We start from the raw sequence: 16,943 nt of genomic DNA, 5'->3' as shown, positions 1-16,943 counted from the left end.
ATGCAGTATTAAGACGAAGATACAATCTCATGTAGAATTAGGACGGTATATAATCCCATGAAGAAGTAAAAATGTATCAATAAACATATTAAATGTGATGCAACGTTTTTCAAAAGTCAAACATATCATAAATATATATATATATATATATTCAGTTTACGAACATACTTATATATAGCAACACACAACATAATAGCATAACATACTAAATGTATCGGGCATGTCAAGGGGACACACCTATAGTAGCTAATCGATGCCAACTAAGCTCTACACTTCCCACGATCGATAGTATTGGGTTCTGCGACCTGGGGACCTAATAGTAACACCACCCTATGAATACAGAAACCATAAATATAATAAAAAAAAATTATTAAGTCACTTAACAACACTTATGCGTATCTCGATGCGCATGCAAAATCAAAATAAGCGGAGCAAGGGTGGTTGGGATATATTAGAGTATGATATGAAGATGCATAATTGCCTTCAGAAAATATTACCAAAAAGTGAGTCCAAAATCCTATAATTTACTTAACAAAAATAAGAATTTAGGAGATAAATGATGAAAAATAAGGTTTTTGGGTTAGAATTTGGCAAAACATACTTTGGAAATAGACTCAAGACATCGAAAAACATAAAAGTAAGGGTTAAGGGAAAAAGTCAACAGAATAAGTCAACGATCAATGATCCAGGTCAGGGTTTATTTCGATCAAACCAAATCAGTCAGAATAATTCAGGGGGTTATATTGGTTCAGGGATGGTTCAGTTGGACCGATTCACTATTTAAACTGCTAGGGCGAAGCCCACTTACGCATGGCGACGCATGGGGTGCGTGAACCCTTCTCCGGAGATTAAAAAATTCCCAAAATATGCAAAAGATATTTTAAGGCCTGGGGAGTAACTTAAAATGTCTTTTTTCCCAAAAGGATTGACAGAGATTCATGAAAAAACATAAAAGTTTATGAAAACTTTAATTTAACCAAAAATTAGGGTATGACAACTCTCCCCCTAAGAGTATAGACTTCTGAGTCTCCAAGTGGCCTCCACAAGGCCATGGTTACTCCACAAAACTTTAACAATCGGTATACATAGACTACTCAAGACTCGATCCTTATAGGCAAAAATTTGAATAGACTCCTCTTTATAAATCAAATAAGATCTTAGCTCAACATCTTCAACAGAAATGATATGCGACAGATGAGAACAATAAAGCCTCATTATAGAGACATGGAAGACATCATGAATGCTCTCAAGCTTAGGCAGTAACTCAAGTTGATAAGCAACTGGACCAACTCTACACAGAACCAGATAACGTCCAATAAACCTCAGACTTAGCTTCCCTTTATGACCAAATCTGATAGCCTTCTTCCACGAAGATACTTTCAAACAAACTTAGTCATCCATATTGAACTAGATAGCTTACCTCTTTATATCAACATAAGACTCTTTTTTTATCAAAAGAAGCCTTAAGCCTATCTCGAATTAGCCTAACGATACTTTCAGTCTTCTAAATAAGATTGGGTCCTATAACCCTCCTCTCAGATAACTCAATCAAACATAATAGAGTACGACACTGACGACCATACAAAGCCTTATACGGTGTCATTTGAATAGTGATCTGATAACTTTTGTTGTAGCCAAAGTCAACCATTGACAAGTGAACCTCCCAACTACCCCAAAAATCTATAACAATCCTCTCAGCTCATACTGATCATCAAACTACGGGTGAAAAGTTGTACTAAAATTCAGTCAGGTACCTAGAGCGTCATAAAGAGCGATCTAGAAACGCGACATAAAACTCAAATATCGATAAGAAATAATAGACAAAGGGACTCCATAAAGACGAACAATCTAAAAAATATACAACCAAGCCAATCTATCAAGAGTATAATTAGTCTAAACCGAAATAAAGTGAGTAGACTTAGTGTGACAATCAACGATAACCCAACCCGAATCTTTCTTGGACTGCATTAAAGGCAACCCACTAACAAAAACCGTAGTTTCTCTCATTGTGACTTAGGAATCTAAACGGATTGGAGTAAACCAGACAAAAACTGATGCTTAACCTTTGTTTGCTGACATATCAGACCAATAGTACATTTCCCTAAGATTCTAGTACATCTGAACACCACCATGATGCATAAATAAGGACTATCACGAGCTTCCCATAAAAAACATTTCGTAACTCAAGATCATTCAAAACACAGTAACATCCTCGAATTACAATACACCATCTTCATTGATGGTGTACCTAAAATCAGAATCTTTCTCAACTCCTTTTGTAAATGAAAACAAGGATGCATCGAGAGGTTACTTCGACTTAATCTAGATCGCCAAGGTAGGCTTAACTCAAAGTTCAGCTAATAAGGTCATACAAACTTATACTGACAAACATCGACCTTAAATAAGTAGTCACTATATGACTCAAAGCATCAATAACTACATTGTCCTTTCCAGGGTGATACTCAATCTTGAAATCATAATCCTTCAAAAACTCTAACTAGCGATGTTGTCTCAAATTAATATCTTTCTAAGTCAACAGATATTTCATACTTTTGTGATCGGCATAGGTATAACACTTCTCACCATATAGGAAGTGCCTCCAAATTTTCAATGTAAAGACCACCGTAGCTAACTTCAAATCATGCGTAGGTTAGTTACACTCATGTGACTTCAATTGATGAGACACATAAGCTACTACTCTCCTATCCTGCATCATAATAGAACCCAAACCAGTGCGTGAAATGTCACTATAAACAATATAATCATTCCCAGACTTTGGCTAGATCAAAATTAGTGCTTGAGTTAGAACGTATTTCAACTGCTCAAAACCCGACTATTAAGCTTCACCCTAAAAAAGGTACATTATTCCTCAGAAGTTTTGTCAAAGGGGAAAAAATCATGGAAAGCCCTCTACAAACCTTCGATAATAACCTGCCAAACCCAGAAAACTACGAACTTTAGCCATATTTTTATGTTATTTATAGTTCATAAAAGCCTTACATTTTTTGATCAATAGAAATACCCTTAGGATAAATAATATGACCTAAGAACATTACCTCACTGAGACATAATTCACACTTACTAAACTTCACATAGAGTTTATTTTCCCTCAAATTCTGTAAAACAACACTCAAATGCTCATCTTGCTCAACCTCAGACTTTGAGTAAATTAGAATATCATGGATAAAAACAATAACAAACTGATCCACATACGATTGGAATACCCAGTTTATCATATTCATAAAAGTAGTAGGGGCATTAGTCAAACCAAATAACATCACTAGAACTCGTAATGACAATATCGAGTATAAAAAGCTATATTCAGAAAATCAAAATCTTTTACCTTAAGCTGATAATTGTCGGATCAAAGATCAATGTTAGTGAAAACAATTCCACCTCAGAACTGATCAAATAAACTATCAATGTGCGATAACGAGTTTTTGTTTTTTTAATCGTCATCTTATTCAGCTTCCGACAATAGATGCACAGGTGCAATGATCTGTCATTTTTCTTAACAAATAGCACGAGAGCTCCCCATAGGGAGGTACTAATATGAATAAAACCTTGATCTAACAACTCCTGTAAGTATACCTTGAGCTCCCTCAATTCCTTAGATGTCATACGATAAGGGGCCATAGACATCGGTACTGTACCTAGATACAATTAAATCCTAAACTAAATTTTCCTCTTAGGTGGTACACCAGATAATTCTTTCCAAGAAAACATCTGGTAAATCTCTCAAAATACAAATATGTTCAATTCAAGAAGTAGATTTTCTCAAATCCAGGATATAAGCAAGGTGTGCTATGGCACCCTTCTGAATAATTTTCTCAACTATCAGGGATGATATCACATTAGACAGATAACCTCGTCACTCACATCAAAAAACCTCCCTATCATCAAGATTCTTCAAAATCACTATCTTAAATTCATAGTTTAGATTAACTTCATGCTCTTTCAGCCAATCGATACCTAGAATAAGATCAAACTCATCCAACAAGAGTTTCTTATTATTTTTCGAAAATGTCTCTCATAGAGCTTAAGAGGAAAATTTCAGTAGATTTTTCTAACCGCTATAGATTGATCGATAATAGATTGAATAGTAACATGACAGGTAGACCCGTTATCAAGCAAAGAAAAATAATGAATATAATGAACGGTAAAAGTACCTGCAATGAGGTCTTGCTCATCTTAATCCTCGCGACGTCTCATGGCATTATCAAGAGCAAACTGCTAGGCCTCTAACCTCACAGAGCCTTTCTCGATGCATAACCAGATAAGGTGGTTCGGCTCTGACTATGACCCCTCAGTTTCTAAGATAATACCAAAGAACGAGCATGAGTCTGATGAGTCAGAACAGGCTACGAACAATATCTCAGAAAATACTCAATTGAACCACACCTGAAACACACTTCCAACTTCTTGCGAAACTCACCATTATGTTACCTACTACAGTATGTACATGTAGGATAACTCGATGTGCAAAAGAAATACCCCTACTCTGAGACCAACCAGAAGAAACAATATATCTAGACCCAAAATCAAATCTCAAAGTATCATTATTCAATTGATTCCCAAGACGAGTATAAGAACTAGAAGAACCCTCAGAACCTTATTGCTTCCTTTTACGATTTTGTTACTCCCAACTGAGATCTTCCATCTCTTCAACAATCATAGCTCAGACTATGAGCTTAATAAAGTCCTTTTCATGATGGGTAGCTATCTTGTTACGTATCCCAACACGCAGACCCTTCTCAAACAATAAATAATTATCTTCCTCGGTAGTGGTAAGTCCACTAAAACACTTACCGAGACAAAAAAACTCTAGCTCATAATCCTCAACTGACATGTCACCTTATTTTAGATCCATAAATGCATGTTTTCATTTTCTCAAATAATGGCTACCAATAAATTGACTCCCAAAAGCATTTTGAAAAATCCATAGGTTAACGATCACTTAGAGTAGTCATCTTCACTGAATTCCACCAAATTTGGGCATCATCTTTTAGTACTGAAACAATTTCCTAAAGTCTCCAATACTTAAGATAGTCCATCTCATCGAGTAGAGCCTCGATATCCTCAATCTAATACTCACTAACATATGGGGATGCTCAAGTAAGCCCTTTAAAGTACTCTGCCTCATTATGCAACATAGTCGATGAAACAGTAACGACAGTGTCTTTTGGAAGGAACCTAGCATATCTATGAAGTTAAATACAATACTACTCGACCAATAGTAGCATCCTCTAATCATCTGCAGATTTACCTCCAATGGTAGGTGTATGCTCAATATGCTTGATCGGATTAGAAGAATCAGAATCTCGAGTATGCCCCTCTAACGTCTCAGCCTCAGGAACTAGAGGAAATCTATTAGAACCAGTCGCTCAACCTCCATGGCCTCGAACGCTACCACATATACGGGATGGTGCAGAAGAACTTCGACCTCTGAGAAGTGGCATACTATCTACTAAATGGTGTCCGAAATAAAATTTAGCATAATATAAAATCAGATCTGGTACTAGTCTCGAAATAGAATGTTCATATTTAAAATATATATATATACGATTAAAATCACTTAGCAAAATATTTTTCGTCAAAATGGATTTTAGGAAATATTTCCCATACATATTTGTTTTTGCATGCCAAAAATTATTTTTCATAAAAGTATGAATTTTTTGGGTAACATAGTTTGAGTATTAAACATACACTCTGATACCACTTAATATAACCCCCTAAATCTAGCTTGAATGTTACGACTGAATCTCAGAGACTACAATAATAATTTAACTTCACAGAAATCATGAAACTTCCAGATTAAAATATATATCGTTGGAAAATCAATATAAATTAATAATTAGAAATAAGAGTTCATAATACATATTATAATACAAGTTTAAATTCCAAAACAGACAAAATGATTTAATATCCCCAATATCACATAAATAAATAGAAAGTTAACACTAAAGAAATAATATACAAAATGAAAATATCCTTACTATGTCCGTAAAAGAAACGAGCTACTAAATGATCTTTCAAGTACAGGTTGTAGTCTTAATGGTAAAAGGAATCTGGAAAAAAAAACTAGAAAGTGAGCTATTAAGCTAATGTGTCATATACAGTAAAAAAATATTGACAACATACTGTATCTTTCAGTACGGTGTAGTCTTAATGGTAAAAGGAATCTGGAAAAAAAAACTAGAAAGTGAGCTATTAAGCCTAATGTGTCATATACAGTAAAAAAATATTGACAACATACTGTAAATAAACCAGACATGTCATAAATATGTAATTTCAAAGTTAAGCAACAATTTCTATACTTAGTCATCACTTGTCTACACCCCTAACGCAAAGCTCAATGACAAGGAATCATTAACTCGGTTCCAACAATTACAATATTCATAATGTTCATTAAAAGGATTGAATAAACCAAATAAATAAATGATAAATGTACCTATTTTTTGAACTGATGTGATGTGACCATCGTGAATCGTAGTCCTCGCTGAACCTCCACTCTGAGTGGACCATCCCTTATTAGTAATCCCTGAAGTGAAACCAGGAGTAGGCCTACTCTGATTCTGAACGCTATAAGCTGTCTGAGCGAAACCTTGTGACTAAGTGCAGGCATAAGATCCAGTAGGTGGGTGTGGAGAGTCCCTAAAGAAATGATCATGAGAACCACATCTAAAAAAGAGGTTGTCATCTTCCTACACTCCCGTCTATGACATCTACTACAATAAGTGAAAGTAGGTAACTTTTTAAAACCAGAAGAACCGTCAACACTAACAACAGAGACAATCAAAGTTGTAGGCCTGAACTTAGAACTATCTTATTGAAAAGCCTCTCGTCTAACCCTCTTACCAGTACGACTGGTCGATTCCTATGGGCTAAGTAAACAAGGAAACTTCTTCCAACAATATCTTTCGACCACGTTGTTCATTCTCAAACACTTTCATCTCTTCAATGATTCTAGCCTTGTCAACAAACTTATCAAATACTCTCTCCTGATGAGTGGCCACCTATCGTTGAATTTCCAATCGTAGACATTTTTTAAAAAATACATTTATAGAGAGGGGATGTGCTGAAAAGGCTGGAAGCCGTAGGCCAATCGGGTAAGTAATGGTACCGTTCTGTGGTTCTAGTTGGGTTTGGTTCTTGTGGGTGTTATAGATGAATGGTTTCTAGTCTAGCGGTTTTATCGTGGAATGTTCGGGACTTAAGGAATCGTGAAAAAATAAGAGAAGTGCATAGGGCATCCGAGTTGTCGAAGGTGAATCTGATTTTGCTTCAGGAAACTAAGGTTGCCGAATTGAGTTGCTCTATGTCTAGAAGATTATTGTGGAATAGCGATAAAGAAATTGTGTGTTCTCCTGCTGTTGGAGTATCGGGTGGTCTGATCTCTTTGTGGGATAAGAATTTGTTCGTTGTTAGTTGTGTATCAATTCATCGGAGAGTAATAGCTCTCTGTGGGAGAGTAGTTTCGTCTAATTCGGAGTTAGGGATTTTAAATGTATATGGGCCGAACGTACAAAGCGAAAGAGGAGTGTTCTTTGAGCTAGTGAAATCTATCATCTCTAATTGGAGTTGCCCGGTGATAGTAGGGGGAGATTTCAATCACGTCAGGAGGCAGACCGAAAGATCAAGGGCTTAGGATCAATGTCGGCGTCGAGGATCTTTGAGGAGTTTATTTCTGATTGTAATCTATTAGAAGTGCCTAATCTGGGCAGTTTGTTCACATGGTTTAGGGGAGGCGGAAACGCGATGGCTAGCAGGCTGGACAGATTTCTGGTTTCGTCTAATATTCTCAGTCGGTGCCCTCTATTAGTGCAAAGTTTGCTGCCTAGGGGTTTATCTGACCACAAACTGGTTATTTTAAAAGAGAAGAGGTCTAATCAGGTTTGTAGACCTTTTAAATGGTTCAATCATTGGGCGGAGGACCAAATTCTGGTCGGAAGAATAAGAGATCTAAGTTCTGCTAATAAAGGTATTTGTATTAGCAATCTTTTGCTATTGGTAAAGAACGTGACCAAGGATAGAGAGAGAGAAGTGAGAATGCAAAATCCTGATTCTTTGGAAGAGATTAGCAAGAAGATTGACGTGTTAGAAGAGAGGTGGTTGTCGGATCCTAATAATTTTCATTTTCAGCAGGAGATTTCAACCTTGAAGGCAAGAATGTGGGCTACTACGAGGAGGGAAGAAAGCGATTGGTTATAAAAATCGAGACTCCGGTGGTTTAAAGATGGGATAAAAACACAAAATTTTTTCATCTTTCGGCAGTTTCAAGGGGGCGTAAAAATCATATCACTAAGCTGAAGTTCCAGAATGCAATTTTCAAGAATCAAGCTGGTATTAAAAAAGTGTTTGTTAATTATTTTTCAGCGGGGTTTAATGAGGTGAAAACTATTCCCATAAAGAGATTTGACATCCGTCTTAAGAGAATTAATTATGCCTCCAAAAGATAGATTGAGAGTCTGTTTTCGGAAGAAGAGGTATGGCTAACGATAAAATCATCTGATGGTTCTAGTGCACCAGGTCCAGACGGTTTTAGCATGGATTTTTTCAAAAGATTCTGGAAGCATATTAGAGGCGAAATTATGAGATTTATGAACGAGTTCTATTATGGGGAAGTAGTTGATTTATCCTTTAACAAATCATTTATTGCGCTTATTCCAAAGAAGGTGGCGGCTACTTCCCCGGATGATTTCCGACCAATCTCCTTAGTGGGCAGTATATATAAGATTATCGCTGGCCTATTGGCTAAGAGGTTGGACAGTTGTCTCGCGGAGGTGATCGGAGAGCACCAATTTGCCTTCATGACTGGCAAACAAATATCGGACTGTAGTTTGATCGCTAATGAAGTTATTGACGGTTTATTGAAAAGCAAGAAAGAAGCTGTCTTGATCAAGACTGATTTTTGCAAAGCGTTGATACGGTGGATTGGCACTTTTTGAACTTAATTTTAAAGAAGATGGGGTTTGGTAAAAGATGGAGAAAATGGATCAATTTTTGTATCTCGACGCCTTCAATTGTAATTCTAGTTAACGGCTCTTCGACTAACTACTTCTCAATAAAGAGGAGCCTAAGGCAAGGTTGTCCGCTCTCGCCATTACTCTTTAATATTGTAGGGGAAGCACTCAGTAGTATGCTTAAGAAGGCAACGAACATTGGATTATGTCGTGGTATGGTCGTTGGATCCGGCGGTCTGGTATTATCTCACATTCTATTCGCTGACGACTTGCTCATTTTTTCATAATCAAACAAGGAGTTAATTTCAAAAATTTTCCGAATTTTAAAATTCTTCGAAGTGGCAGTGGGTCTGAAGCTTAATATGACAAAAACTATGTTATTCGGCATTAACTTGGATGAAAGTAGAGTGAGGAGCAGGGCATAATTGATGCATTGTGGCTGGGCTCAACTTCCTTCGACGTACTTGGGTTTGCCTTTAGGTCATCTAAAAAATTCAAAGTTGCTTTGGCAACCCATTTTGGATAAAGTCTCCAGTAGGCTCCAAAGCTGGAAAGGTAAATTGCTTTCGTTGGGTGGTAGATTGACTCTTATTAAAGCTATCCTAGCTAATCTGCATGTTTACTTCATGTCTATTTTCTATATGTCAATGTCTATTGCTGATAAGATAAATAGCTTCATTGATAATTTTGTCTGGAATACTAAGTCAGAGAGGAGTACCCATTGGATTAAGTGGGATAGTATTTGTAAACCTCTGTCTCATGGGGGTTGGGTTTTTTTATGTCAAAATTAAAAATCGTTCCTTACTTAATAAATCGATTTGAAGGTTCAGTGTGGAGAAGAATAGTTTATGGAGGAAAATTATTGTAGCCAAGTATAATTATGATCAAGATGCCATCTTGCCTAAATCAGTTTCCTATAGAACTTCTTAGATGTGGCGTAGTCTTGTGAACCCTTCAGGGAATTTTTTGTCCGTTTTTCTTACTGATTTGAGGTTTTTTTTGGGGAATGGGCACAACATAGATTTCTGGAATGAACATTTTTCTTTAAAATTAGCTTTTCCAAGAATATTCAGTCTTGCAGTTAACAAAAGCGGAATGATTAAAGATTTCGGTTGTAGGGTCCTTGATAGTTGGGAATGGAGGATTGATTTGAGAAGAGCTTTCTTTGAATGGGAAAATCCTATTTGGAATGAATTTATTCATGTTTTAAATAGAGCGGTTAGAGTCAATCAAGATCGTGATAGGGTAATTTGGGTTGGTTCGCCATATGGTTTATATAACCCAAAAGCTTTTTTTTTATAAAGTGTCCTGTGATGGCTTAATGGAAGACCCGGTGTGGAGATTCGTTTGGTTTAAGTTTGTTCATCCTAAAGTTTCTGCCTTTGTGTGGAAAGCAGTGTATCAAATACTACATGTTATGGTTGAGCTGCTCAAAAGGGGAGTCAATTGCTCCGATCAGGTATGATGTCTCCTTGCAAGCTGGCGCCGGGAGAGGTAAATCATGCTCTTTGTCATTGTTCCGTAGTTTGGAATGCGTGGCAAAGATGGTGCAATGTGTGGAATGTTAATTTCATATTTCCTAAGAACGTTAAATTACAAATTGAGATTTGGTTCGCGCAAAGGGTTAGAACGAGTGTAAAGCCGCTGTGGCGTCTGGGATTCTTCGGTTTGATTTGGACTGTCTAGATCTGCAGAAATCTTACTAGATTTAATGGGGCTTCTTTTACGGCGGATCAGATATTTTTTAAAGCTTTACTGCTGATTGGAATTTAGGCGAATTATTTATGGCTGAGATCATATCATGTGGTGTCGGACTTTGTTCGAAATCCGACAGCTTTTCCCGTGGTTTCTGTTAATGGCTTTCCTGTTGCTGCTTTTCTTCTGCTTTTTTCTGTTGTTCGTTCTAACGTTGGTCTGCCAGTTTGGATTCTGTTTGGTTTCAATTTGCTTTCATTCGCATGATTCATGTTGCTATTATTTGTTCTTGTTTCGGCGCCTCTATATGTTCAACGTTGGACGGTGCTGGTATTATGGAGTGTGTTCACTGCCATGACATCCATTTCTGCTGCTATTTTATAGCCTGTTATTAGTATTCACTCCACTCCATGGTACACTCTTTTTCCTCCGATTAGGTTTAGGGAGGTTTTTTAACAAGGTCTTTGGAGTGGTTACTTTATAATTTCATCAATACAAAGTATCCTTTTACAAAAAAAAAAAAAAAACTCTGTGGTAACCATCCCATATGCATATTTACTTAACCTCAGAAACTCTATCTTATAATCATGCACTTCCATATCATTCTGTTTGAGATCAATAAACTCTTTTCGACTCTTCTCTAAATACATGCTACCCACATAAAACCTCTAGAATAACTTTTGAAAACTTTCCCAAGTCAATTGCTCTGATTGAAAAGTTCTCTTGATAGATTTCCACCATTGTTTTGCATATTCTTTCAATAGAGAAATAATAACTTTAAGTATCTTATCCACGAGATACTTCATCTCATCCATCACTGATACAATATCATCTAGACACACCATGGAGATACTTCACCTCAGTACTCACCAGTTGTTGGTGTTGCTCTAGACATACCATGGAAGAAAAAGGCTCCACTAACTAGAAGATTCGTAAAAATAGGTGTCCTCAAGTTCTCAATTTGATCATCGATAGACCTACGTATCATATGCAATATCACAATCCCAACAGATACATCATTAATCCTAATTGTATCCGCAAACTTAGTGACAGGTCGATCCTCAGTCAACTCAGTAGAATCAGTCTCTTGAGTATACTTCTCTTCCTCAGATTCAATCATCTTAAACTCTAGAATAAGAAGATCTCTATTGATGTTAGTCATTGACTCCGAGCATTACGTCTCTCGAGAGCTGACGCAAGAGTACCTCTGGCTCTACGAGGAGGCATTACGTCCCCCACGAGCTGGCGCAGGAATACCTCTAGCATTACGTCCCCCATTAGTTGGCGTAGGAGCATTACGACCCAAACACTAACATTAGATCTGGTACTCGAGTCTCAAAGAAAAACTAACTCGAAAAATAATAATAATAGTAGTTTGTTCACAAAAAATCAATACTCATAAAATTTTAAAAACATTTCATATTCCCAAAATTATTTTAAGATGCATGCAATAAACCTTTTTCATTTAAAATTCAATTGTGGGCTTCACAGTTTGAAAGTTGGGTTGTAATACCACTAAATGTAACCTCCTAAACTCAGCCTAAGTGTTTCGACCAAGTATTCGAGGTCACGTTATTAATAGTTCATAAATATGTAGTCTTCAATCTAATATCATCAACGATTTACAATAAATTATAGAAGACTATATATTTATGAACTATTAATACCTATTTATTCTATAATTTATTGTAAAGATTATAACGTAAGTAACCCAAATTAGCACTATAATTACAATAAATTATATAATTCACTCTCTAATTGTTATTTTCTAGAAAGTAGAGCATTGCAAAGAATCTAACATAAATAATCCAAATTAGCACTATAAAAGGGATAACACAAATTAATTGATAATAAAATATTAACCAAATAAAACACTCATCAAATTCCATCTCACTTATTCAATGCTTTTCCTCAAGCATGCCTTAATCAATTATAAAATCTCAAATTATCAATCTTTCATCTCACAATATATCAAGGAAAACCATTCGAGTCAATAATCACATCAATCATCGGAAACAAGGTGAAAAATAAGCAAATAGGCACAATTAGTAACAATTTAAAATAAAAGTCAAGATATCTCAACCATCCATTAATTTTAAGTAAAATACTTTTTTTTTTGCTTAGCAAAGGATATTTTTTATTTCGAAAGAACTAAACAAAAACAAATAGAATGTCACATTAAAAACCTCTCAATTAGAGTAGAAGTGTTTTTAGGTTGTGTGTTTTGTCAATATTATAATGACATTTTTTAACATATATTAAATTGGGATATTTTGCATATATTTCTTTATGCATGTGTTAAATGATTAAAGCACAAGATAAGTTATTGGATTTCAAGGTGAAACTGATGGATATTGATACCATGCTACTGTTAGGATGCAAGGATTTGTAAAATTTTTGCAAGCATTGGTGATACTGGTTATTAAAATATTTTCTTATTTGATAAAATTTTAAATTTGTAAATTTATTGAAATTTGCTCCCTTATGTTTACTTGATTGTAGATTTTAATTCCTTTATGATGTTGTTGTAGTTGTTATCTTTATTTCCAATGAAGATGTCAAGTTTTCTAATAGAAGTGATATTTGAACTGCAAATATTGTTTTTAGGCCAAATACCACTGTAGATAAAATATGTTCTTTGGCCTTGGCCTATTATACTTTTGCTTCTTTTTTTCTTTTGCAAGTATTATAATTTGTCAACATGTTATTGCTTTCTGGATAAAAAAAATGAAGGTTGGAGAAGCAACGATTATAGAGATGAATAAGTCAGTATCAATGAAACCATTGCTGCTTCTCCTTCAAAGAAGATTCTTGGACACTCCTAAAACAATCAAAGTATATCATTTCGTAAATCTTGTTTGTTTTATTCCAACTACGAGGCCTCCGTGCATCATTGGATGTCAAATGAATGCTCAGAATCGTTTATTCTTATGCTTTCGACGTAGAATCCCTATTGTCTTGGTCTGCAATTGCGGTGGTCGTGTTTCTCTCTCATATATATATATTAAAGATTCTTCTTTTCTTAATCATTTCTTTTAATACATATATATACATGATCAAAGCAGTCGTTGACGAGGTCCATGGGGGTAGTACAACAACGGCATAAGAAGAAATGATATTGAGTTTTCATTTGCTATTTAGTCGTGTATGGAAAACTCGTCTTTGGAATGGAACAAATAAGTTTGAGTAAATGATCCTGATTGTTATTTTTTTTAGAATGGACGCTTCACTTTTTACGAATTAGTTGTTGTATTGGGATTCAGCTTGATTGATTTATGTGGCCAAAAGAAAGCCAGTACTCGAACATGCAGTTTCAATTTTGTATAGGTATGAATCAGTTAGTATATTGCAAACTATATGATTAGGAAAAAAAACTTCGGTCTGATTTCATTTGTATTAATGTGTCGGTCTGATTTGAGATATTAAGACAATTATCAATAAATTTCAAAAAGTATCGTCTCTCTTTTTCTCAATTTTCCATCTTTCACCTCTTCTTATCTTTGGGGTTTGTTGGTTAATCCTCTTCTGTACTTTACAAGTTTTGCCTTCCATTTTAGTTTTAATTTTTTGTTTAATAAATTTATTTTTTAGGGTTCTCATCATCATACTACAAATGTTACTACAGCAAAATGGGTTTATAGCGGCATTTCTAGCGGTATTTTTTGAACAAACGCCTAAATTTATTGTTATCGCAACGTTTTTAGAACAAACGCCACAAAATAACAAAATTTGGGGCATTTTAATAGAAACGCCACTAATTTACCGCTAAAGATTCATACTTTAGCGGCGTTTTTATACAAACGCCGCTAAAGACTCGTACTTTTGTAGCGTTTATATACAAACGCCGCTAAAGACTCGTACTTTCGTGGCATTTTTATACAAACGCCGCTATAGACTAGTACTTTAGTGGCATTTTGATACAAACGCCGCAAAAGATTCTTACTTTAGTGGCGTTTGTAAACTAAAGATTCATACTTTTGGAGCATTTGTGTTTAAAAACGCAGCTCAAAGTTTAACCCCTTTAACCCTTTTCATTTCCACTCACAGCACCCTTTAACCCACAGTTTAAAAACGTCTGGTAGCTCAAAGTTTCCCTTAAACCTTCCCTCTCACGGCCACCTCTCCGTCGTCATCTCCTCCAAACTGATTTTTACCCATTTCTTCTCACTCGCTTATTTAACGAGAAAGGAAAATGAGAAGATCTGTATTTATCGTGCTTAATTTCATCTTGTTGTTTTCGTTTTTTCCCCTTTCTGTTGCCATTTTATACTTCGAGCTTTCTTTGTTTCCGTGGCTTTGGTTTCTGCTCAAGGATCGACTAATGGTTCTCGGTAGCAGACTTTAAATGGTGTGTTTTAATCTTTTAGCTGGGTTTGTGTTTGATTGATGAGAAAATAAGAGAGGTTGCTGAGAAAATAGCTTGTTGAACCAGAAGCATGTTCAGTATTTCTGAGTTTCCTCAAATCTTGACTTTTCATTTCCTCAAAAGTGGCTTGTTTAATATCAACACTGAAGAATCCAGCATCGGCCTAAGAAATGGTAAATAAATTTTTGAAAATAGCTTTCACATTTTCTGGGATTTATTTAATTTTTCTTCGGGGTTGTTTTTATTTTTTCAGGGATTTATTTTATTTTTCTTTGGGGTTGTTTAACCGAGACTGTGGTGATTAATCTATCATGGGTTACTGACAACTAGGTTTATCTCTAGTTCCTTGTGTAATCCTTTCTTTGTAGGTTTAATTGTTTCTTTGTCTTTGACCAATGTTTCTCGTATTATTTGATTATAGACGGAAGCCTTTCCTGAATTTATCAAACATCATACTGCAGAATGTTGCTATGGCATTGCTTTTTGGAATAGGATATGTTGGCTTTATATTTGAGGAGTCTTTAGCCTTTAATAAAAGTGGAGTAGGATTGTTGATGGCTGTGAGTTTGTGGGTAGTACGAAGCATCGGGGTAAGAATGATACTCGGATATCTGATATTGGACTGTATTTCTCTTCTGTGCCTCATCTTGTGTATTAGATTAGCATATCGTAAAATTAGGATGAAAAAACAAAATTCTGTTATGTATTGGATACTTGATTCAAGCACATGCCGGGTTTCCACCAGTTTCTCTCATGTTAATTTTCTTACTTTATTTCAAACTTTATGCTTGGGCCTTCACGTTTGATTTTCATTTTTAGGCTCCTTCACCTGATATAGCTGTTTCAGATTTGACGCATGCATCTGCAGAAGTCGGTGAGATAGTGTTTTTCTTGCTCGGTGCGATGACCATTGTAGAGATAGTCGATGCCCATCAAGGATTTAAGCTGGTTACTAACAACATAACCACTCGAAAGCTGCGGACTCTAATGTGGGTGCTGAGTTGATTTCTGTTGGCTATGGTCTTATTGACAGTCTGTTCAATATCTCAGTGAAGCATGACACCCACGAGCGATGTGAATGAGACATATCAATAAGATACATTCAAAAGAATCTTAAACCCGCTTGCTTAGGTGTCACGGCCAACGTTATTATGCTGCCAAAACATAATTTATCTGCTTATGATCCTATCGTATTTTTTTATTTTATCTAGAATGAGCCCAATGAAGAAATTTTGATAGTGTGAAGCCTTATATGGAATTTTGTGTCATTCTGTTTTTGAATATAGTTCAACGGTAATTTCTGTTTCTTATCGAAGTTTTTTTATCTTTATTAGTAGTATGTTTCTCATGTTTAATCAAACTAATACCAGTGTCTCGCCTGTTCCTTTAAATTTGTAGGTTGGCTTCGTGACATTTTTTCTTAGTGCTATCCTTGATAATTTGACATCTACAATAGTCATGGTTTCTTTGTTGAGGAAACTAGTACCTCCTTCGGAATTCCGCAAGGTTGTTATGCAACAGAGTCTTCTGTTTTGGTTCTGAGCATTGCGCGATATTAATATCTTGAAGCCGCCTGTATGAATATACATTGCAATAGGCTTCTAGGAGATGTCATCGTGATAGCAGCAAATGTTGGTAGTGCTTGGACTCCAACCGGTGATGTTACCACTACCATGCTATGGATACATGGTCAAATATCCACATTCCAAATTATGAAGGTGCTTTCGTAACTCTAACAAAGCACATTTAAATTAAATTTCTTTCACTTATGCTTTCATTTTTATCCCAACTTAATGTAAGTTCGATTTCATTTCCAACAGGGTTTGTTTCTCTATCTGTTCCGCTGGCACTTGTGTCTCTGACTAGGTATGTTTCTTGCACGAACAAGACAAGTTGGGAAAGTTCGGTTTTAAGAGCCC

The 16,943-nt window shown here is 35.7% G+C and overlaps 1 long non-coding RNA gene across 1 annotated transcript; it reads left to right on the top strand.

Moving 5' to 3' along the window:
- Nucleotides 1-15,305: 15,305 nt before the first annotated feature.
- On the top strand, nucleotides 15,306-16,042 carry LOC120188503. The gene is made up of 3 exons (XR_005522418.1): nucleotides 15,306-15,354; nucleotides 15,486-15,614; nucleotides 15,844-16,042. It is a non-coding gene; the product is annotated as an uncharacterized LOC120188503 (long non-coding RNA).
- Nucleotides 16,043-16,943: the final 901 nt, after the last annotated feature.

This window comes from Hibiscus syriacus, unplaced genomic scaffold, assembly GCF_006381635.1.
Source record: "Hibiscus syriacus cultivar Baekdansim isolate YM2019G1 unplaced genomic scaffold, ASM638163v2 tig00116946_pilon, whole genome shotgun sequence".
Classification (NCBI taxonomy): domain Eukaryota; kingdom Viridiplantae; phylum Streptophyta; class Magnoliopsida; order Malvales; family Malvaceae; genus Hibiscus; species Hibiscus syriacus.
Note: the sequence above shows the minus strand (reverse complement) of the source record. Positions and strands in the feature narration are given on the sequence as shown.